The 25,553-nt window shown below is 33.6% G+C and overlaps 1 protein-coding gene and 1 long non-coding RNA gene across 8 annotated transcripts in view; both read left to right on the forward strand.

Annotated features, from left to right (window-relative positions):
• The window catches only part of LOC127732056 (uncharacterized), a 99,028-nt gene that overhangs the window by 63,008 nt on the left and 10,467 nt on the right, over nt 1-25,553 (forward strand). The gene's annotated exons all lie outside the window — the stretch shown is intronic.
• Nucleotides 14,029-25,516, forward strand: LOC127732059 (uncharacterized). Its single transcript, XR_007996042.1, has 5 exons — nt 14,029-14,117; nt 16,082-16,168; nt 18,945-19,139; nt 24,641-24,750; nt 25,466-25,516. It is a non-coding gene; the product is annotated as an uncharacterized LOC127732059 (long non-coding RNA).

Genomic DNA, 25,553 nt, shown 5'->3' on the forward strand with positions numbered 1-25,553 from the left:
CCAAAACCTTAGTACAAAACTTGTCAACATTCATATTTTTTTAAACATTATACACCGAGAAATATTCAAAAGCAAATATCGAACCCGTTGTTAATAAAATCAAAATCCTATAGTTTGATCTTCTACTTCGTACTTTATTTGGCCTTTTTAACTTTTTATGATTCGAGCGTCACTGATGAGTCTTTTGTAGACGAAACGCGCGTCTGGCAAAAAATACAAAATTACAATCCTGGTATCTATGATGAGTGTATTGCCAACTTGAGAATAAATTACTTCACAGATTATAAAAAGTAAACTATGATAAAGAAAATGGAAGCTAAATGGAGAAATGTAAAAAAAATTCAAAACATTGACGGTCTGTTTGGTGTATTGCGCGGATAGATTTGCATGAACATATGTAAAAAATGTTTGCGGAGAACACAGTTTTAAAATGAATACATAATTATAAGTTCTGTCGGTTATGTACAGAGTTCTACTCGATAACATTTCATAACAAGGTGAAATGGACATCGTAGCTTATAAGATTTACATCATATAAAATACTTTATTGACCGCAATTCCGACATATTCTCAGACTGTGTGTTGAAAAATGCTTTAGAAAAGAGGGACGAGAGATACCAGAGGGACAGTCAAACTCATAGATCGAAAACAAACTGACAACGCCATGGCCAAAAATAAAAAAGACAAACAGACAAACAATAGTACAGATGACACAACATAGAAAACTAAAGACGAAGCAACACGAACCCCACCAAAAACTGGGGGTGATCTCAGGTGCTCCGGAAGGGTAAGCAGATCCTGTTCCACATGTGGCACCCGTCGTGTTGCTTATGTAATTACAAATCCGGTAAATAGTCTAATTCGGTAGGTCACATTCGTGAAAAGGAAAGGGTATTGTGGTTACGACATAAGGAACATATCCGATATCATCTGTGAAACGGTTATTCCATAACGGTCAACCAACTCATGATGACGTCCGTAAAATTTACGAAAGGATGATTTCAACTTCACCATTTTGAACTCTTGGTTTAATAGCTTCCTTGTGAGCAGCAATCCTCTATCAAGGAAATCATGATAGGAAATACAAGCCCGGGAATATCGTATCAATTGGGAGATATATACTCCGTATGCAGGCGCTGCTGGAATGTTGCTACATAGAAATGGAAAGTTCACAATTGGGAAGCTGAAATCATCTCTTTTGTCGTAAAGTTTTGTTTTCAACCGACCCTCATTGTCAATTTCTAGATGTAAGTCAAGATATGAGGCAGACTTAACTGTATCTGTAGTATCCTTTATCTCTAGTTCGATGGGATAGATTCGTTCAACATAGTCACCAAATTTTGTATTATTTAGTGAGAGAACATCATCTATATAGCGGAACGTAAAGTTAAAGGATATTGCTAACTTCTTATCTATCTTCCTAAGAAGTTCCTGTATGAAGTCAGCCTCATAATAATAAAGAAACAAGTCGGCAAGAAGAGGGGCACATTTGGTTCCCATTGGAATTCCGACAGTCTGTTGAAAAACACGTCCTCCAAAACTGACAAATATGTTGTCAATCAAGAAATCAAGCATCTTGAGAAAGTTTCGACATTACGTATGTTCCAATAGAAATTCGTATGTGTTTACTCTATTAGTCCAAAAAGGGCACTTCGGTCCACCCATGGAAGAATCCCAAGAGAACACAAAGTAAGAACTCGGTAAATGCCAAAAGAAGGTATAAAATAAACACTCATTTTAAACATTGACCTCAACACAACTTCCCTAACATTGATAAAATACACACTGCCAATGCATCTAATAAGCCATTATTTTCTAATCTGATTTCAGTTCTTTTTATGCAAATGGTGTTTGATTGTTAAGTGACAAATACATGACTTTAATTTGATAAAATCATATTTGTAGTTTTCACAAGCCCGAACTTGACCATGCCTTATACTACTTTCCATGTTTTAAAGTGTTCTTTATTATTGCCCACGCCCACGGTGGACAACGTACGTGGACAGAACGTGGACTGCATTGGTTTGTCCACCGTGGGCGAGTGGAAATGACAAAGTCCACTTGGACTGTAGTGTAGTTGAAGTCCTGCCATAAAGGTGGGAAGGGTTAACTGCATATTTTACATACATGATACATCTCGTTAACTTAGACTGTTTATTTGTGTAACTCCTGTAGTAAAATATTTTTCTGACGCAGTCAGTATAATTTCGGTTTGTGACCCATTTTAAAAGGACGCTTCCCTATAATAACGGCATGCATGATGTCACAAATCTTTATTCTGATTAGACGAAATAACGGAATTGAACAAAAACCAACAAAAAAAAGATAATATGCTACAATAAAAGGAGAACATTACGGACATAAAATCAAACTTAAAAATGAAATTATCCTGAAAAATAAAAAATAAATTCAGGTAGATTATCACCACTGTCAAATTGTTTGGATTTTATAGGCTTTGCCTTTAATACATGAGTAGGTAAATATCACTGACCGGTTCATTAGATCTACCAGGTCAATATTAGGCTATTAATAGCTCGAGTGCTATAAATATATCGTATCGACTAAAGCTTCCAATGCGTAAAAAAAACTCAAAGAGTACAAAATATTATAGTAGAAATAAAGATTGTCGAAATACATATATCGCAAATTTAATTACTTGTCAAAAGTTGTATTATATAGATCATGTCCTTTAACGTCCGTTTGTCCCCGATATACACACCGAAATAGGTTGTATCTCTAATTGTTAAAGTTGTACTTGACATAAAGTTACAATTGACATTTCGAATTCTTCATGGATTTAAACTATTTCAAGCTTGTTATTCATTACAGATAGTAAATTACTTATATCTTATGATTATGTCTATTTCACAGCTATAGGTACGTCTTTATCTCTGAAAAATACTTATATATATATACATTTAATTAAGTACCGTGCAGTATATTTTTTAAGTCTTTCAGAGAAAAGCGCATATTATCAACTTTTAGAATCGTCAGCCTTTGTTCGTCAAATTGTGTGCAATTTTTTAAACTGTGATAAAAACAAAAAATGGATAAAGATTTAACTCTATGCTCACATCCGAATGCGTCAGATATCTTTTTTTAAAGATAGTACCTGTTACAAACATTGTAGGATGAATTCTAATTCGTGTCATTATATTTAAATTTATCTGTGTACGTTACTTTATTTAACGCCAATTTTGTCCTAGGTTGAAGTTGTCTTTTTGACATTAAAACATCTTTTTTATTTATATTGTGTCATAGATCAAACTTATTCGTTCAGTGTATATTTACTTGTTTTTGTGTATTGTCTTTTTGATTGAGTTAAGCCATTTCAATTGATATGTGTTTGTCTTTTTATGTTGTACTGTTATACCACTGTTTCATGTTAGGGTGAAGGTTGGCGCCTGTCAAAACGTTAAAACCCGCTGCATTTTTATGCACCTGTCCTAAGTCAGGAGCCTGTTTTTCAGTGGTTGTCGTTTGTTGGTGTGGTTCATAAGTGTTTCTCGTTTCTCGTTTTTTTATATAGAGTATACTGTTGGTTTTCCTGTTTGAATTGTTTTACACTAGTCTTTTTGGGGTCCTTTATAGCTTGCTGTTTGGTGTGACCCAAGGCTCCGTGTTGAAAGCCGTACTTTGACCTATAATTGTTTACTTTTTACACATTGTGACTTGGATGGAGAGTTGTCTCATTGGCACTCATACCACATCTTCTTATTTACATTAAACATTATATGGTGCATTATTGAAAGGCACTTTCAATCGTTTTCACATAGCTGATAGACGAAATATTTAATTTGCATTAACTAAAGCTATGAAATGATTTTACCTCCGAAGTCTTAACTGAATTTACGATTAATTAATTGAATATCAATAAGTTCAGCGACAAATATTTCATACTTATATAATATAAAAATAAGGGGATGTGGTATGATTGCCAATGAGACAACTATCCACCAGAGTTGAAATGAAGTGGATGTAAGCCAGTTTTAGGCAACCGCACGGCCTTCAACAATAAGAAAAACCCATTCCTTGAAAAATGTGAAACAATTTAATTCAGAAAACTAACGGCCTAATTCATAGCATCTAAATTTAGCTTATTCATACTAGTATTTATAATTTTGGTATTAATATTGATTCACTCCTATTGTCTTTGCATCGGAAATAAACACATTTATTCTTAAACCAGTTGTTGGCATGATACGGGTTATGTTCTTCTCAAATATGTTATGATGGTATGATACTAAATCTCTAACGGGAGGGATTTTGCTTGATTTTCATATGATAAAGACATAATCTTTAAATCCGTTTAATTAAGGTCTGGAGCTGGCATGTCATTAACTGCTAGTTGTCCTTTGTTAATTCATGTATCATAGTCATTTTGCTTAATTTCTTTTATAACCTATGCCTGTGTGACATAAATTTTTGTAATTTAAGGGATCTAGTTGATAATAGTATTCTCTTTTACTCTGTGCGATGATTCACATTGAAAAATTCGAAATGAACACTAAATTTCTTTGCATTCGTTTGAAGAGTACAAAAAAAGATCTAAACGGACACATACTCTACTGGCACAAACTTCAGCAGCGGTTAGTACATCCTCTAAAATCTGGAACTGTTTTAACCTTTTGCTTCGGTTAATGATGTAACATATACTATTTAAAACTGATATACGTTATTAGTACTAAAATTATTTCCGATCATAACTACGGGCAATACTTTCTTTCATACTGTTCTGCATTTGTTATGTTTTTGAATTTCTACAGAAACATACACAGAAGTAAACTTGTGACTTTCAAGACCCCATCTTCAAGTTACAAAAAGTCCCAGGTATAGGCCTACATTAATAGACTCAATAAATAAACAAATGACATATAGAGGTCGACAAACAATAGGCAAGCATATATATAAAACTTCATATAGTAAGTAGTCCCGAGTCAAGACGAGTTAAAATACATTTAAGCCAGTCTAATGAAATTATCCCTAAACATTAAATGCAAGACAAAAAATGTCTTGCATGTATAAAAAAAAGCATACTGCCCACCTGGTTCATGTCTCGAGACAGCACAGTACAATGCTAAGGGATAAAATATTCCTGACAATACTCGCCTCCTTTTTTATATCAAAATGTTTCTAAGAAGAACAAAAGTTTTTGAACATGGAAAGAATAAACAAATAAAGCTTACCCTCCATTACCCATTTAAAAAAACTTAGGTATAAACCCCTTTCAAAAGTAGCGAGAAGTATTCGTCACGTCAAACTTTTGGCTATATATTACATAAAAAACTACTTTTATAAAATGGATTTTATGAAATTATTTCTTATTAGATTTCAATCAACTTCGTACCAAATGTTTGTATGGTTATATTCATCCTTGAAATGTTTAATATTGAAAAAAGATGACGGAGAAAAACGAAAATCATGTGAAAAAGACGAATTCCCGTTTTTCTGTACATTCGTTAAGTAAATCATATTAGAAAATTAAGCGATGATGATGAGGAGGAGGAGGAGGAGGAGGATTCTTTCTCAACGACGAAGATGATGAATATGTAACATCAATTGGTTGCTTACGGTAATGAGGTTTTAAACTTGCGTAATAGTCTCCGTTGAGCGAAATGTAAAAGGGGGCGAAATATAACAATATCATACTATATCAATTCTGAAGTTATAACACTATATAAATAACACATAGCTGAGAGGGTGATAGAGCAGATTGTTACCCCGAGAAAAACATTATCAACTGAGGCGAAGCCAAGGTTGACAATGTCTTTTCGGTGGGTAACAATCTGCTCTATCACCCTCTCAGATATGTGTTATTTAATTTATTATACTGAATGTTCTGTTATTACTGTCGATTAAATTTCAAATTCAAAGTAATAAACTATGACGTCTTGTACATAACAACCATCCGTATTTAATAAAGCGCACATTTGATCAAGCGTCTCCGTGAAGGGTAATAGAGTATTTGCCATAGGATAGAGTCGTATTTAATAAAGCGCACACTTGATCAAGCGTCTCCATGAAGGGTAATAGAGTAAATTAACACCCTCGTATTAGCCAATCAAAATATGGCATTTTAACGTGAAGTATAATAAATAGCTATTAGTTACTGTGTAATCGGTATGCGATCTCTATACTTCACATTCTTCTTCCTTTTCCTATTATTATCACAACATTTGCTTTCAAATTTCCCGAATCAGAAAAAACATGCAATAAACTAAAGATAATGTTTACTGCATGCTATGTTCTACACTTTCCATTATAAATAGGATTCTATCTAAATTCGTAACTAACTGTACAGACAGAAAAAAATCTTAAGCAATATCATCTTGATATATGTTACAGGAAGTGCTGAAGACATAACTTGGAGTCCAACTGTAACGATACCACAACAGAAGAGTGCCCTATCAGACAAATCTAGAAGTAAGTTTAATTTACAGGTTTAACGTTTGAAACGGAATTTTTGTAAGTAACCATTCTTATCACATTGGACCCTTACTTATTTAAGCAAACAGCAAAATAGTTATAACGGTATATGGCAGACTAACATTTAACAATTAAGGTATCCCAACTTTATGAGTGGGGGATATACATGTATTGCATACACCTTGTCCATCCATCCGGCCATTTGTTTGACAAATATTTTCGTCACACTGTTCTCGTGTACTACTGGGCGTATGAACAGATGACTCAAATTTGGTCATCAGCTTGCCAGTCATGAGTTGTGACATGTTAGCACTTTGTGAATGTCGGGCACATACTGCCTGTTTGCGAATAATTTAAATTCTTTAATATGTTGAATGATCTTAAATTGTTTCGTCTTACATTTCACCAGTACTATTGAACAGAATGACTGTACATTTAAACAGCAGCTTAACAGGTATGAGCTGTAAAGTGTGAGCACTATTCGAATCTGTCGGAAGCATCATCCTGTTTTACGAAACTTTACATTACGAGTTGAGGTATGCTTTGAGTATGCTTAGCACGGCAGAGCGAAATACTTGTAAACTTTGAAACCAAGCCACTGTCTTTTTCTTAAATATCTATTATCCAAAATTAATAGTTTTAAATTATTTCCAGTTGTATGGTACAACATTTTACCCCTAAAAATGTACATACAAAAACCAGGATATTTAGTAAGCGTTTATACAAAGAAGACAATAGTATAATAAGGCACTGGAAATTAACCAATTTATCCAAGATAAGAGCGGTTAGAGTGTTTTTTTGGCATCTAAAAGCTTAAAATTAAGTAGCATTTCAGATATAACATATTTTAACGTCACATATAACCATGAATGTTTAGCTGTGTATACTGATGCTACAAAATGTATATTTTAAAAAAAATTGTGTTTTACAGGCATAGCAGCTGGAACTGTAACATCATTTATTGTTGTTATTGTCGTGATTGTAGTTCTCATTTTCCTTCATCGACGAAGGTACTACCTAATTTGTGTCGTTATGATTTATCAAACGTATTTGAAAAAGGTATTATGTATTGGCAAAGTGCTGCTAATGCTATGCCATATTCAAAATAATAAATTATATTTATGATAATAATAATCGCTATTTTACGAAATTTTCCTTTGATCTTGCTGACTGATAATTTCATCTCTCAGTGGAGTCGAGTGATATGAAAATTATCGCTAGAAACTAAGGGGGCACGTGGCGTTGCCAAAGAAATTGACATGAAATTGACAACGTCGTCAAGGTAAAATAGCGATAAACAGATTATCAATGTTCATCTCAACTCGATTGCTTTTCTCACTTTCGCCGTACCGGCTCAAGCGAGAAAATCAATCTCGTTGAAATGATCAACAATAATCTATAATTATATTTTAAGAGTAAGCGCATACTAGTATAACAAATGAATATATAAATTTAAGATTCATCAAATAAGACAACGAGATAGCAAATGAAAACAAGAGACATATAAAGACAAACATTATGTACATGTAGGTGCAGTCCCAAATCAGGAGCCTGTAATTCAGTCCATGATTTTCTTTGGTTGCACGGTGTATATCATATTTATTTTTTGCTTTTATTCTACCAAAATGAGACTGTTGTTTTTCTTGTTTGAATTGTTATACATTTTATCATGTCGGGACCTTTTAAAGCTGACTATATGGTATGAGTTTTGCTCATTTGGGAAAGCCTTGCGTTGACCTTTAGTTGCTTACATTTACGTATATTTGCAATAAAATGCAGTAAAAGATGAATCCAGATCTATAATTCCCTCAGCACTCACCGAACTTTTACACCTATTTTAGGACTCCATACTTGTGACGGCATGAAATGGGTTTACACATTTTGGTTGCTCAGACGATCAACATTACAATAAGACTCAACATACGTCAATTAGTCCATAAGCCATTAAAACAAAGAACACTAACTTGCAGTTACTAAACACCGCTCTAAAGTTTCGGTGCACTGAATCAGATACAGGAATCTCTCTTTCTTCAGCTCTTTTTTATTATATGTTGTGTTTTCCATATTATAAAATTGTTATTATAAACATAGCCAAGAGATATATGTAGCAATCAATCCTATCTAGACGTTGAATTGAAATAAAAAATCCTATGCTTTACGAAACAAAATTCAATGTTAAAATATGCAAAATACATGTTGGTTTTAATCCTATTCATTAATCAACCTTTCGTTTCAGGCTGTCTAATGAGAAACCAACCCGTCACGCGTCACCAAGTTTGGGAAATGTGAAAGGTACAGTGAAGGAGCATATAAGCAACACAACCTCTGAATCTGCAGTTTCCCATGAAATTGAGGTCGAAAACTTCAGTCCACACACTTGAAAGTTGAATACTCAAACTGTAAATATCATTTCACACGACCAGGTGTATTCTAACAGGATTCTGAAGTCGCAAATGTGAACCGAAGCGAAAACAATTATATTCAAACAAATCTGAACTCCGTCGAGCTTCAAAGAAAAGTTGGTCAAAACGAATATGAAATGGCGAAGGTGACAAATGTAGCCGAGAATTCTTCTGAAGTTGCAAATTCCAGTAATTATTGTTTTTCAAGAAGAGAGGCAAAAGATACCAAAGGGACATTCAAAATCATAAGTCGAAAATAAACTGACAACGTCATGGCTAAAAAAGAAAAGGACCAACAGACAAACAATAGTACACAAAACACAGCATAGAAAACTACAGACTGAGCAACACGAACCCCACCAAAAAAACTGGGGGTAATCTCAGGTGCTCCGGAAGGGTAAGCAGATCCTGTTCAACATGTGGCACCCGTCGTGTCGCCCATGTTAGTACAAAACCGGTAACAAATCTAATTAGGTAGGTCACATTCGTGAAAAGGGGACGGGACTGTAGTTAAAATATCATGGACATATATGCTATCATCTGTTAAATGGACATTCAATAGCAGTCAACCAATTCGTGATGGAGTCCGTAAAATTAACGAAGGGATGATTTCAACTTCACCATTTGGAACTCTTGGTTTAATAGCTTCCTTGTGAGCAGCAACCCTCTATCAAGGAAATCATGATAGGAAATACAAGCCCTGGAATATCGTATCAACTGGGAGATATATACTCCGTATGCAGGCGCTGCTGGAATGTTGCTAAATAGAAATGGAAAATTCACAATTTGGAAGCTGAAATCATCTCTTTTGTCGCCAAGGTTTGTTTTCAACCGACCCTCAATGTCAATTTCTAGATGTAAGTCAAGATATGAGGCAGATTTAACTGTATCTGTTGTATCCTTTATCTCAAGTTCGATTGGATAGATGCGTTCAACATAGTCACCAAATTTTGTATTATTTAGTGAGAGAACATCATCTATATAGCCGAAATAGCCGCAAGTTAAGTTAAAGGATACTGCTAACTTTTTTTCTTTCTTACGAAGAGTTCCTGTATGAAATCAGCCTCATATGAATAAATGAGTTGGTTCCCATGGGAATGCCGATTGTTTCTTGAAAAAACACGTCCTCCAAACGTAACAAATATGTTGTCAATCAAAAAATCAAGCATCTTGATAATGTCAGTTTCAGAGAATATTTTGTTTGAATCAGAGTGATTTCTTACAAAGTAGGATTTATCCCTCCCTAAGACTTTTATCAACGTTGGTCGTTCTTTTTTAGGAAACAAAGCAGGACCAACTTTTTCAATTTGTCTTTTTAGTTTGGAATGGGTAATACTTGTGTATAGTGTAGAAAAGTCAAATATTGTAATACTATTGCAAGATGAAAGAGTCTTAGATTGTATGTACTCTAAAAGATCTTTGGAATTTTTTAGAGGTTTCGTGGAGCACTTGAATGACCCAGCAATATACAGTTGTTTGTAAGGACACTTATGTAGTTTTAGGTATCCAATGGAGTGATTGAAGATTCAGTTATTCATCCTTGGTTGAAATTCAACAGGAACATAGAACAGACCTATATGATTATCCAGGATTTCCTCTTTAGCAAGTGTTGTGGGGGTATATGTTGAGTTTCCAAGTGAATTGTCAATACCTAATTCATTTATCAAGCAGTTTATGTAATGTTATTTACATACAAAAACGATGTTACTTGGGGCTTTATCTGCGGGGACAACAACATATTTGTCATGGAGGTAGTGTTTGGCAACATTTGGATCTTTAAAGATTGATATAGCATGGGTATTAATAGACCCCACCGTATTTTTGCGCCTGTCTCAAGTCAGGAGTCTCTGGCCTTTGTTAGTTTTGTATGGAGTTTTTTTTATTTTTTTATTTTTTTTTTTTTTATTTCATTTATTTGTTTCGGAGTTTAGTGTGACGTCCATTTTACTGAACTAGTACACATTTTTGTTTAGGGTTCAGCTGAAGCCCGCCTCCGCATGTGGGATTTTATCGCTGTGTTGAAGACTCATTGGTGGCCTTGGGCTGATTTCTGATCTTTGGTCGGGTTGTTGTCTCTTTGACACATTCCCCATTTCCATTCTCAATTTTATCCATTCAGTTTCTTAATTCTGTTAGGAAGTTATGCAAAAATCAGATGTAAGCCGTCATTTCTATCAAACTTTTAGTGAATTTATGCACCACACTAATATCTTCATAAATACAACTTTTGCAAATATGGCTTTGTTTAAACACTTCTAGTTCATATATTAACTAACTTATGTTAGATATATGGTTAGGGATGATACTGTTGCAACATGAATTCTAAACTGACCATTTGAGGCATATATTGTGAACTTTCATTGACAAATAGGCATACAGTAAGATGTGGACTGGAGACACAGGCAGGATTGGATACTTTGTATAATCTTGAATGTTGGAATGATTAACTACTAAACATTACATTTATAGTATTTTAAAATGCTTTCAATTTGTTATCAGAATAGTTTCAAACAGGTTTTAGACAGTTCATGTCAGCAAACAAGCACATAGGGTAAGCTGGCAATAATTAAAGTCTTGTTTTCAAATTCTTTAAAAAATTGAAACAGGGATAGGGGTATAAAATGTACTGTAAAAGGAAACTTAGAGTATATGCAGTGATTTCTTTAAGTCTATAATTCTGATAAATAAGTATTGTTGTGAGAAAAAGTGTTTTTAGAGAGTTTTCTATTTGAATAAATGTTTGTATAGGTTGCACTTTGTAAATACAGCTGTTTCTCAAACCACGCCTCTTTTGGGGAGATATATAATATTCATAGATATGTTAATTCGTTAACGTACTAGTTCCCATTTATGATCTCTGTGTTTCATTTCATAGAGACATCAATTGGGAATGTAACCAGTATAGAAAAACATGGTAGCGTAAATTTTAATTCTTAGGAGGTCTAAAAATAGAGGTAAGGATAGTATAGAATTTTAGTATAAGTTTAAACTCTTAGAAGTTCAGGGCATATAAATGTTGAAAATATGCCGCACAGTCCTATATTTTGACCTTTGAATAAAATAGTAGTGCATATAAACTTTCCGTTTTAGGATATTATTTTTCACGAAACTTCATAGTAAAAGTGTCACAGTTTTAGCCGCAAAGGGAGTTCCTATGGGAAATTGCATTGTCTATATTTACAGAATTGCAACCTGTATATGTTCATTTGGATTGCCTTACATTAAAGTAAAGCTGAAATACTTTTCTCTAACATGTTATCACAGGGCTATTAATGATCAAAGAAACTTTCCTCTCCGTTATCATGCATTCGTGAATCTTACTTTATATATCCCAGAGTTATAGGGTTTTACAGAAAAATTGAATAGTATTCTATATCACCCACTTACTCCGGTATGCTCGAAATAATTATTTATTAAAACTTTACCATGTTTACATTGTTGTAAATATTGATAAAAGACAGATCTCTATTTTTTTTCTTTTAACATCTCTGATTTGTAGTTTTAGTCTAACGGGACTTTAACTTCAGATTTAAGTAAATTTTTCACACGCAATCCAGAAAAAGCGCTTTTTGACTCATTATAATTTCGACGTGTTGTTTTTCATTTTTGGGTCGAATTACTAGAAACTTCACAAAACTTGTTAGAGTTGGTGAAAGAAAGATGCATGAAAATTTTCTGGTTTGTCGTTCCAGAGTTATAAACTTATTGGACTTTTCAACCTTCATATTCAAGGCAATATTTATACACCGAAGGCTATCCAAAAGAAACTTTTTCTACAGTGTCATTTCTGATAAGATGTGTATTCTGACAATAATTAGTATATTTACAAGACGGGTATATCAAGCGCCCTTGCTTAGCTGCTTATTCTTTATATTTTTCTTCTCCTTTGACAAAAATATGCAAGACCTTTTATATGTTGGAAATGCATTATTTATAGATAAATTTCAAATATGAACCTCTGATTTGTTTTAAGAAAAGACAAACGTTATATGCATAGAATTCACAAACAATTGTATCCCCGTTGAAATAAGCAGCACAAAAATGAGGGGAAATTACAAACTAAATTATATTTATGCCTGTCAGAAGTTTTATGAGGCATAAACACAATTTAGATTCCAATAATAACAGGAAATATCGATGGTATTACATGTAGGTCTCAAGACTTGAATGTCAGCTCGTGTACTAGGCGAATTGCGTCACGAATAGATTTCAGATTTTGCTTGACCCTGTATGACTCTATATGTTAGGGGAGACAATTCTTAGAGCTGCACCATTTATGTCAATTTTCTGCTAGTTGTCATCCGCGTATTTTTGATATAATTGTTCCCTTCGGCTATATGACTATTAATGATCATATGCGTACTTTTTCTAGCTGAATATCGACAGGTGAAAGTACAAGCTCCATTATAAATGATTTTTGTAAAGTTAAACAGAAGTGCTTGAAATGTAAACCGGTGAATTATAATTCAAATGGTACTTTTATTGCACAACCGAGTTTGACAATCAATCACAACACATCTTATCATTACTTTATCGTGACTATAAAATTTTTTGTTGACACTATTTATTTCACTGCTATTAGATTGATGAATTTCGGAGATAAATAGACCTGAATAAGTTTACATGATTTGTTTGATGAATATGATATAAGTGGATGACGTAAGGCGTTAACGATACTATAATTTACACTTATTTCGCCGTTTATGGAAAAGAAAAGTAATGACATTCTGATGTGTGACCTTTCACTTTTTCAATATTCAGAGATTTGTAAAGATGTTTATTCAAATATCAACAGGTTTTTTTGTTATAATCATATGATAGTATAAACATGTTAACATTTCAAGGAAAACACTAAAGGTCTAACTAGTGGATTTGAAACAACTAACCCATCCACAGAGCCTATGTTAAGTCACAATCTTTAGTTTTCTGTGTAAATTCCTATTTGTCTAACATGCATCAAAACTTTCCCTTTGGTTATGTTTTTGTCTGCCCTTCAAAGACCTTTGCGTTACTGTTCCCAATGGTATCTTTTTTTTCTGCATACCAACATTTTACTTGTAAAATTTAAATGGATTTAACGAACTAATAATTCGATGTGACAATTATTGTTTTGTACTAAAAAAATAACACTTCGATCGTATGTGTTAAATAACAATTAATAAAGAAACAGGAAGTTCAAATTATTAAGTACAGACATGTATCTACGGATGAGTTAACAATTGTATTGTGTTTTATATTTATACCAGAAGTGGAAAAATTCTTCCGGGTCTAGCCTAGATAAGTACAATTGTGAGTACGATCAATATTAGAAAAAACATCACTAAGAGACAGGTCTACTAAATGTTAAACTTGAGAGAATGGACCATAATCCATTGCTTTGCATAATTTGTAATCATTGTTACATGTATCCTTAACAAAATTAGTTTCTGTATTGTTATTGACATTTTGATATTAAAATAGTTTTCCGCACACTCTTTACAGTTGCTTCAGGTTGTCCTAAATAGATGACTTTTTGTGATATATGGAATGTGTAGTGATCCTTGCTTACGTCCCTAATCGTCAGTCATTCTGCTATCTGCTTTGATCATTATAATGTATGTCCTACATTAAATCAGTAAAAAGACTGCATATTTGTACAAAAAACCAAACAGAAAAAAGTCATACAGTTAACGTTTTGCCTACTAATTCTGGAAGTAAACTTTCATGCAGTGGTCCTGTTTAAAATCTCTTTCGAAAACAAAATTAACAGTCATCTGCAGTGTATATAGTCAAAATATTGCCGAGATTTGTAACCTCCCGACCAAGAGAGCCGCTGTTAAATGTTGTGTTAAAGATGTTATGTTACCTTTATGTTCTGTTCCAGTTGCTTTCCAATTTCCAATTATCATTACAATCACAATTCCCTTCGTCCCCAACCGTTTCACGAATTTGCAGATATCGAATTGCCTTGTGGCGTACAAATGAATTATGAATATAAAATAAGAAGATGAGGTATGTTTGCTGATGAGACAATTGTAAACACCATAAATGTGGTTCATTCTGATTACCTATTTTTTACACCAAATTAAAGCAATGTATCGTGGACTTTAAGTCTTTTTCTGTTTTAATTTCTCAAAGACCGTGGAGCAGATAACGTGCCAAAAATGTGTTAAATATATTTACTATATATTTATATAATTCCTAATCAGGTATGAGAAGGATACTACAAACGTTGCTACTACCCTCAAGGGTACATTGTCGTACCTTGACCAGAAGATAAATCAAGCTGCTAAATCTGTATTGCTTTGACAAGGGATTATTGCACAAGCAGATCGTCCCATTACCACAACACCCTCCGCAATTTAGCTGAATATAAAAAAAAAAAATGTGGTATGAGACAGCTCTCCACAAGAGACCAAATGACAGAGAAATTAACAACTATAGGTCCCCGTACGGCCTTCAACAAACCCATACCGCATAGTCAGCTATAAAAGGTCCCGAAATAACAAATGTAAAACAATTTAAATCTTTACAACTTATAGTTCACAGACCGTCCCTCAGGAAAAGTCAAATTTGTCAGACGTATTCTCCTGCGAACAACATACAGTCATTTTTAAAAGACATTATCATTGTATCTTTAGTTCCGTTTTTTAAACAAATGTAAAGTGAATATATGTATGAGTACGTGAAAAAAAAAATTACAGGAAGCGTGTTAACTTGGTATTACAATGCACATAAAGCGGATGATGTACAGATTTACATGAATCAAAGTCTCAAAATAGTTGTTAGCATAAACAAACTGATGTGTGTTTTTTAATTAGAGCTGGTTGACTGCAAGTCCTCGACATTATCATTAGGTGGTCAGCCGGTCCTGTTGTGTACCTTGGTAGTCGTATGTTTGATGTTCCATAACGAACAGAAAGCGACCGTTAAACTTAAATCACATTTGAAAACGATATTTAACACGTAGTATTCCAAGAGCATATTCAGTTGGCAAGAATTGTTTTTTCGCTTAAACTGAATCACAAGACAATTATGGGCTGTATTTATCCATTGTAGTTTCTCTGAAAATCTTCAACATACACAAACCAATGTAAGTCACATTTAAATGATCATATATTTATTCGCTAAAAATAGTTCAATTTAAATATTGATGCAAGCTCGTCTCCTTATTATTTTTGTCTTCTCGTGTCATAAGTACCTATTGTAAAAATTAAATGGTCCTTGAATTTGATATTATATGTACTTTGTGAAAAAAAACTTCCTTGTTTCAGAGGAAACCACGATGATTTTGTGATATGAGACTATGGAGAAACTTCAGCTCTTGGTTCATTTTCTTCTTATATCATGGAAATGTGAAGGTATGAGATATAATATATTTTTTGTCAGACAACTATTTGCATCGTTCAAAACCACCTCATGGTATGCTCGCTCCGAGTATTAGAGATCTTTACTTCAATCTGCCTTTAAAATTGATATCTGATGCAAATATGCCAGGCACGCGATCTCTAAGAGTATGGGCAAAAACTGGTCGAGTTAGAATAATTGATAGTGTAAAAAGTCCAATTGCGATTTTTACCTGGTGAGCCAGTACGTTAAAATCATGTTTTCAATATATCAATCTATGATAATCCATGGTCTGTATTGTCAGGCCTATAGAATATATTTGGGAATTACAAGTGACTGTTGTTGAGTATATTTTGAAATACTGTTTAATGGGGGAAACAAAGAAGTTAGTAAGCTGTCACAATTTAAACGGCGTGGCGCCCCGTCAATTGGCAATGAAGAATATATATAAAATTGGCTGGTCGGTATAAGTTCATCTGTTCCAAAACACACTGTCTGACTCTAAACAAGCTGCCCTTTTTCAAGTAGAAGACGAAAACTATCGCCCTCAATCCCGGAAAACTGACTTTTCAAAGCTGCTGTGTTTGATTCTCTATGTTGTATTCGTCCTTGATTATTTTTTAACAACAGTCGAGTATTCATAATTATACTGACGGACTTTAAAAACGTAGCACACGTTTTGGTGATGTTTTACCAAATCATACTTAATCTTTATATAATTGCTATTAATGTTTACCATACTTCTTTCTGTTTAGATAAAATAAATTCCTGACTAACCTTAGGTATTTGAACTTACCGGATTATTGTCGTATCACGCTTCCTTAACGCGAGATTTGAAACCCATGCATGATTTTTTCTTTTAATCCTTACCCACACTTAAATCTTAAATCAGTAAAAAAAAAGTTGCATTTCCATATTGTCGAGACTGTGCAATAAAAATCTGAATCAGGGTATGAGAATGCTGCAGGCAGGAATACATCAACGTGCTGTTGCTAGACAATTTCACGTCAGAAACTCCTCTGTCAGTCCTTACAACAACGGTACAGGCAGACGGGATCTGTTTATGACAAGCCATGACCAGATCGCCCTGTAGTGGCAAAGCCACGTCAATAATTTCATTACGCAACGCCATTTGAGAGACAAACTTACGACTGCAACGTCAACTGCTAACCAAGTCGTCGGATGTCATGACAGACAGATTCACGCAATATAAATGTTTCCCATATACTGAAATGCCATAGAATCTACATAGAATCAAAAACATAATTGCCAAAACAGACTGTAACGGGTGAGACAGAGCCTAATCATAAGGGACAAAACAAATCTCAAAACATACCCAACAGAACTGGTTGACTTTTCTGTCAATCGTTTAGGTGTTGGTTACAGGCAGTCATTGCCTTCGACCGTGACACATCCATTGATAAGGAGAAAATAAAGGTTTCACTGCATACCACATACGTGGCGTAATCAATTCAACTTTCGACCTGCCAAATTTATTTGCACGATGAAGTAATGAATGGAATTTATGTTTATATTTATTTTGCGGGTATATGTATTGCATATTTGAAAATTAAAATTAAAAAGATTAATCTAGTGTTGCGTTAAATCAGTATTCAGCTGCCTTGTCATGTTAAAGACCTACATTTACCTACGTATATTTTCAAACGAAATCTACAATACAATGATATCAAATTACCTTTTGGTTAAAATTTACGCTACACAACTGCATGTTATTTTTCTTAAAAATTCACATTAATATTGTCCTGTTATGACCCTCATGTATATGGACTATATGTTTTAAAAGTATTATTTCATTGCTGAGCGTCATGCCAACCAAGGAATGTTTATCTTCAAGCCCGTTTCATGACGGCAGGTGTATTCACTTATACACAGAAATAATTTCAATAGTCCATTTCATAGGAAATATTAGTTTTAAAGGCTATTTTGTACTCACCATCTATACATAAACAATTTGACAGACTTAATGACTTTAAACTCATTTAAAAACACCTTTATTACTTTTATAGAATTATCATATCTTTTTTTATATATGCCTAATATTTCTACGTATTTACACATCCCTGGCTTTTAAATGGCTAGGATAGAGCGTCCTTGATTAAGGTAAATCAAGAAAAGCGCGTTGGACGCACGAAAATCATAAAGAGTTATCACTGTGTAGCATCACAACCGGATATAAGAAACCCGCGAAGCAGTGGTAAAAACAAATGTGAAGTCAGGTAAGGTCAAATTCTTCTTAATTTTATTATATTCTACGTTTTGCTGACAATTAAAGTTTTGTGATACTGATTCCTAATAATGCCGCTACTATTTAGGGCTGATTATGATCCTGAATTGGCTTTCACTCTCTTCAAATCTTCAGAATCGGACCAGTGGTACCTGTTTAAAGAATCATGTAACGAGTTCAAACTTGTTAAAATACTTTGATCCTTAAACTATGCATTTGACGTTTTCGTAGAACATTAGTATACCATATTGTAGCTTGAACAACACTGTATTTCAAAATAAACTATTGCATGTATTGTTTTCAGAGAAATTCATTTAAATAAATCGAATAAGTTGTACGGCAAAAAGTTTTTTACTGTACGGGGAATAGAATAGATACTTTTTGCTAACATTGTTTCTTTGCTTCGGGGGTACCTATATCCGAAAGTGATGCTACACAGTTGTTTTTTTCATTTACACTTTTGTCTCAACAAATTAAGACATATTTGGAATTTTCAGAATGTTCTTTGATGTTTTCCTTGCAATTTTAGTTTTTAAATTTACCAGGGTTAACCATAAAAAATGTAACTCTTTACAACGAAGAAAAGTCATGGGAGGATGCTGCTAATTTATGTTTACATAAAGGTGGTGTACTGGAAAGTAACGTCACGTTATTGTCAGAACACTTTACAAACAATGGAGACAGCAAAGACGTTTGGCTTGGCAAAAGCAAATTATTAACCCAGTGGACATTTGTTCGAGGTTTGTACATTAAACTCTTTCTTCAAAATGTGGCAAAGTAAAGGGGTAATGATACATTATTTACCAGTCAATACAGCTGATAAATTTTGCAGTAATAGTTTTCAAATGTAAGGTTGTTTTTTAAAGAATCGTGCAATGGTAAATATATGTGTAAGAATTAAACTAGCATTGAAATTTCATGAAACCTCAGTGCAGTAGTTTTCAAATAAAAAAATTAAAGAAAACAATATGTATGAATATCCAATAAAGCTAAAATTAACAACAATTTGTCACCGTTGAAGTCATTGGGAAGTGATGATAATGCCCACTGTTCATTAAAATTCATTGTTCATTTAAAACTACCCAGATTCGTATAGGTTTTGTTTTATAAAAAAAAATCGATTTTCATTGTTTCACAGATAATGACAACATTGTCCTGAAAACAACCTTAATATTTATTTAAAACATCATACCTGGATACAATTCAAAGTATATTGTGTACAACTGAATCAATAAACAAATATTCGATCTTTTTATATGCCTGTATTTCAGAAGTTACGTTTTACTATGTTGTTAAAAGAAAGAATAAATCTGACCACCGTCGGTAAAACAAGTGTTTCTGAAGTAACATTCATCAGTAACATTCGAGGCCAAAACTTTGGAAAGCAATATATGTAAATAGTTTACGAGCATAACAATCACAGGATTGATTTAAAACGCAGTTGAAATTTTAGGTCAGATTTGTGACATTTTTTGGCACTTCTCTTTGAAATACCTTTACACTTCTCTTTTAATTGCACAATGTCAAGAAACTGAGGTTTAAGCCCCCGTCACACTAGACCAAGACCATGAAGATCCCACTACGATCTATAAAAAAATTAAGATCGCTGTGAGATCGTGGTATGGTCGTAGTAAGGTGCCCAGTCAACGAATCTGATCGATTTGGGTTAACGGAATAACACACGGCTGTATTTTATATCATTGCAAGAGGAGAACAAGCCTCATCGAAATATTGATGTCGTCGTTGTCTACAGTGGTCACGACTTTCTTAAATTTTGGTCAAAGGTCAAAGCTAAAATTTCAGGGAAAACGCAGAGTCACGTTTAGACAGCTTGCCGCCCCTACATATATGCGTTTATAGCAAAATAAATTCGAATTATTCAAAGGATTATAACTATTAATAGTTTATATATTTAGGTCTAATTTGATATTTCTTTTGCCAAATATGGTTCGAGATTGACATTTGTACTTATAGGGTGCAGATTTACAATTTTCATTCAGCTGTCAAATAACAGTGACCTTGACCTATTAAAATTTCAAAGTTCTGAATTTTTACATAATATCCGATACAAGTGATCTCTAGAGATGTTTTTTAGATATTAACATTTATAAGTTGCCCTACAACAAAATGTTATTTTGTCCATCTCTTGATAGAAGGTGTTCGTAATGGTTTTCTGGGTAAATACCCAATTTTCTTTTGGTGAGTGGAAGCACAACAAAATGTATTTAGTTTCAAAACTGGTGCAATATTAACGCAGAATGGATTGAATTAGCAGGTCTGAGTATATCTTTGCTTTATAGAAATAAGAAATACTGCAAACGGTGAAAAAGGGGGAGGGTTGTCTGTTAAAATTATGAAAACAAAATGACAATTAGAAACATGTTAATCACTCCATCTTACACACTTATATGACTTATTGAGCATATATTGGCCTACAATTGACATGACGTTAAAGATTATCTACAAAAAGAGGGTTATGTACAGCATCGATGTATTTTACAAACACTTATAAACAACATCGATCTAATTAAAATATATATCTCTGATTTCTTTATCCTCATATGAGCTTATATATTCGAGCACGCGAGTTAATATAGATCAGAATTTTAATCAGATTGAAACAACATAGAAAAATTGCCGAAGCTAGAAGAAGCAATTACGTTTTATTGTCTACTGTTAAGTTGAAAGCCCACCGACCAGGTATAGGTTAGAGAGCAAATTTCAGTTGTTCTTTTTTGAATCGAATTGCGAGACATAGAGAATACAATCTGATGGCGGCGGCGGCAACGCCGTAAACTATTTGTATAGCTTTATATTTCAGAGGGTAGAGGAATTAGATGAGCTGCGTCGGATAGAAATCGACCTTATCCAACTGCACGGATACATGTACATGTATAAGACTTTTGATTGATTTTGGAACATTCAAATACGAAATAAAAGATAAAATTGCTCTTTCTTGTAGGGTTCTTATATGAGCTTTATATCAACTCAATTTCAAACAGTTACAGACTTTGCATAGAAATTTTTCAACTCGAAATAAATTAACAAATGTATTGATATTCATTTGCATAAGGTCGATTTCTATCCGACGCAGCTCAGATGATTCATACTTTATATATAGATCCATTGTGTTACGAAGTTCCCGTTTGTCATATAATCATTGCCCTTGACCTCATTTTCCTAAGTTAAGTGGCTGTCAGTGTCTCACTTATCGTGAGTTCTAGTATAACTATATTTGTTTACTAATATATGGTATCCTTGCAAGGTCTACATGTCCGTCAGACATAGTTCACCTGACCTCGACCTCATTTTATGGATCAGTGAACAAGGATAAGTTTCAGTGGTCAAGTCCGTATCTCAGATACTATAAGTAGTGGGTCAAATATATTTGGTGTCTGGAATGATAGCAAGGTGTACATGTCTTTGTGGCAAAGTTCACCTGACCTTACCTCATTTACATGGAACATTGATAATATTAATTTTTATGTAATACTTGTTGTATAATATAAAAATAAGGAGATATGGTATGATTGCCAATGTGACAACTGTCTATTAAAATTAAAATGAAACGGAAGTAAGCAACCGTACGGCCTTCAACAACAGCAACAGATAGCAACAGATTAAAAAATGGTCTTTCCGAAAAAAAATTATCTTGCCACTAAACCCCCCACCCCACCCCCCACCAACAGCCCCCCCACCCTACCCCCCCACCCCCAGCCCAATTCAGCTTTGATATTACAGCAGTTGTGTCTGCTGGTGTATAACTTATAACACGAACGGTGGTACATTTTGTTGTCGTTCACACCGAGGGGAATTTAGGTCGAAAACATCATGCAAGACCATATTATAGACTTGATGTGCCATATTCCGGGTGTAAAACGAAACCGACCGATTTGATTCTTATACTACAAAAGTCAATTATAAAAAAAATATCTATTCAATAAAATGTTTAAAGTTTTTAAAAACAGACACAAAACATATTCCTCCAAAGAAAATAACAATTTACAAAGTTAGCTGGCTATTCAAAACAAATAAATCAACCACACAACAAGCAAAAATGAGAAATGTATTGAGTGACCACTGTCCTTGTTTAATGACCTAATAGTGTAAGCAACAAAATGATTAACGGCACGAGATAATCCGTGTGTTATCAATGCCAAAATGTTGACTTAATTTGTGTTTTTAATTGCTAATTTCTTCAAAACGAATTGTATTTCACACATAAAATTTGGTATACGCATGAACTTTGTCTTATTGCTTTAATCAGAGTAAAAAAATATCGTGATGATACACGTAATAATTTTGCTTTCGATGAAAATGTGGTATATATCGGGTGAAATTTTAGTCTTACTAAAATGCTAAAATACTTATACTAAAATCACTTACTTTCCGCTTTCGTTATATGATATATTTAATACATAAACTATATTATAAGTACTATTTCAACCACCAATAAATAGCGCAATAATTTTATTTTTCATGTTGAAAATTGTCCGTACAATGTGGTATCTGGGAGTACCTTGTAAAAAAACAAAATAACTAAAACTAAAGTGAAGCCAAATCGATACAGTGCAGCTGAATTAACAATTGCAGAAATAGGTTTTGCTCATGTGTGTCCATGGTTAAACTACAGTTAGAAGTTATTGCATCCGCTTTTTTTCAACAAAATGAGGCCGTGCAATTATCGTGCCTAGGATGTAGTAATATCGTAGTAAGGTCGTACTAAGGAAGGCAAGCGCGTAGAAGCAGCGTACTATTGTTGTCCTCATCGTGGTATAATCGTATCAATATCGTAGTAGAAGCGCAATAAAGACGTAGTGAAATCGGGTTAGTCGAAGTGAAATCGTAGTAAGGTCGCAGCGAAATCTTTTCCATTGGCTTTCCGATTGCACCACGATTTCCAATACGATGCTTCTACGCCTATCCCGATCTAACTACGTCTTATTACGACCTTCCTACGCTTCTACGACGACTAGTTTTGGCCACGACTGCACTACGAATGTTTTGAGCATGCTCAAAGTTGGTCGTGGATCTCCACGATCATGAAGACCTTGGCACGTAATTACCATGACCACCACGATCTTACTACGACTTCCAAAATTTTTCATAATTTCTGAGGTCGTAGCGGGATCGTGGTCCTAGTGTGATCGGGGTATATAGCAATGGTGATTTCTTATTATCAATTTCAGTGTACCAACATATTTTCATATTTGTAGCACAAACAGTAGCTTACACAAGTAATAGATTGAAATGAATTTTCAAATATGTATTATCTAAAAGGTATAAGAATGCTTACAGTTTCATTTTTTTACCAGAATTAAACATCGTTTCTGTAGCTCACAATCTGACCAGTGGTCTCGTCAACATTTTGAAATAGCGTTTAGGACTTTTATTTCGTTACGGTATCGGATGTTTACAATTGCCCATTTCACGACGCAAGTTCTAACATTTTTTAATATATTTGTTGAACTTGCTTCTTTTTTTCATCTTTTTTAGATATGTTCATTCCTGGTTACAATGTATGCTTGGTCTTATAAAAATAAGAAAATTAGTTTATCATGATGAAGTTTGAGTTGAAAACGATAAAATCAATATGTTCGAGTATATTAATTGTAAATATCATACGCACATTCATGTAGTCATTATTTCTTTGTCCCTTCCAAGAATACTCCTTGATATATAGTTTGGAACCAGTTTAATTGGCCATAGCGTTCATTTGACTGTGCGACTAAAATAAATACGCAGGTATTTCAATTAGAAATTGGGACGTTATATGCGATCCCTCAATTAGGGAAAGGACCACGTTAAAATACTCTTGTAAAAATTATCTAAATGGTCCGTAGCTGACCTATTGCAAGGCATTTCTGTCTTTTTCCTATACATGTTCCTTTTTAAGTGGAAATCAAATTTCCCGGCTTTTCATCCGGCCCACTTACTTTGCAGACTTAACATATTTGGCGCATTTCGAATTTGTTCTCGACCTAAAAACGCATGATATAAAACTAACAAGTTTGAGTCAGGTTTTTGAATTGTATTACTTTTATTAAAATATACAACTTAAAATAAGATCGGCAAATAACTCATGATCAATTGTTTTCATTTTTGTTTTTGTTTTGAGAACGACCAATAGCGTTGATCATGAGTTATTGGCTGATCTTATTTTAAGTATTGCTTCTTTTAAAAGTAATACAATTTAAAAACCTGACTCTTAAAAATCTATGTTAAAGTTTATTTTGTACAGGATGCTTTTACATTTATGGAGACTTCAAACACTTTGTAATTGAACCGTCTAAAACTGCAGAGCTTGAATGCCAAATGTTTTGTGGTGACTTCAAATTTTATAGTATCAAAGTAAGTATAATTATTCGTGTTTGATTGAAGTGTGTGTTATGTTATATTTCTGCAAATTGATAAATGCATTCAAAAGCGACGTTTTAATAACTTTTTAATTTAACCCTTAACAACAAAAAATACGCGATTTTATTTGGATTAACTACTTTATTGATTAATTTGATCATTTTCTCCAGAATGAATTCATCAAATAAGGTATAAATAAGAATATAAAAATCAGTCCAATCAGATTGTACCGTGTTCATAAAACTAAATAAACTCATATTTGTTTTCCGATACATGATGATACATAATGTAAATCAGTCGTTATTTTTCACATTTGATAATGCCGGAGCCTTTTATACATGACTTTGTACATGTAGCTTACTGTATGGAATTAATTTTAAATTACTTTGCCTATTATAGCCTGTAGTTTGTTAATGTTAGTACGCATGCAGATATGTAATCTGGCAAAGAAATCCACGAAAAGCGATGATAAGGACCATTTATAACTAATAATGAGATGCAACATTTGGTTCATTTTAAATTATTTACTGTTGCTTTAAGATGAACAACAGCAATAAAAGCGCTGTTTCCTTGCTTTTTTTTGTCAAGGGCGTTTGAGAATTTTGCACCTTGAATTAATTCACCACATCCCGTCTTTTCCATGAATAAAAAACACCAATTTCAATATACATGTATACTAATAAAAACTTTGACTTTTGTTTTTTTAAAGGAAACAGCTTGTTATTGTATTAAAGAAATACTGTCATTCCACAGAACCAATGTGTCGGCTGCTACAAAGTTTGGGAACGTAAGTACAA

This window comes from Mytilus californianus, unplaced genomic scaffold (assembly GCF_021869535.1).
Source record: "Mytilus californianus isolate M0D057914Y unplaced genomic scaffold, xbMytCali1.0.p SCAF_22, whole genome shotgun sequence".
Taxonomy (NCBI): Eukaryota; Metazoa; Mollusca; class Bivalvia; order Mytilida; family Mytilidae; genus Mytilus; species Mytilus californianus.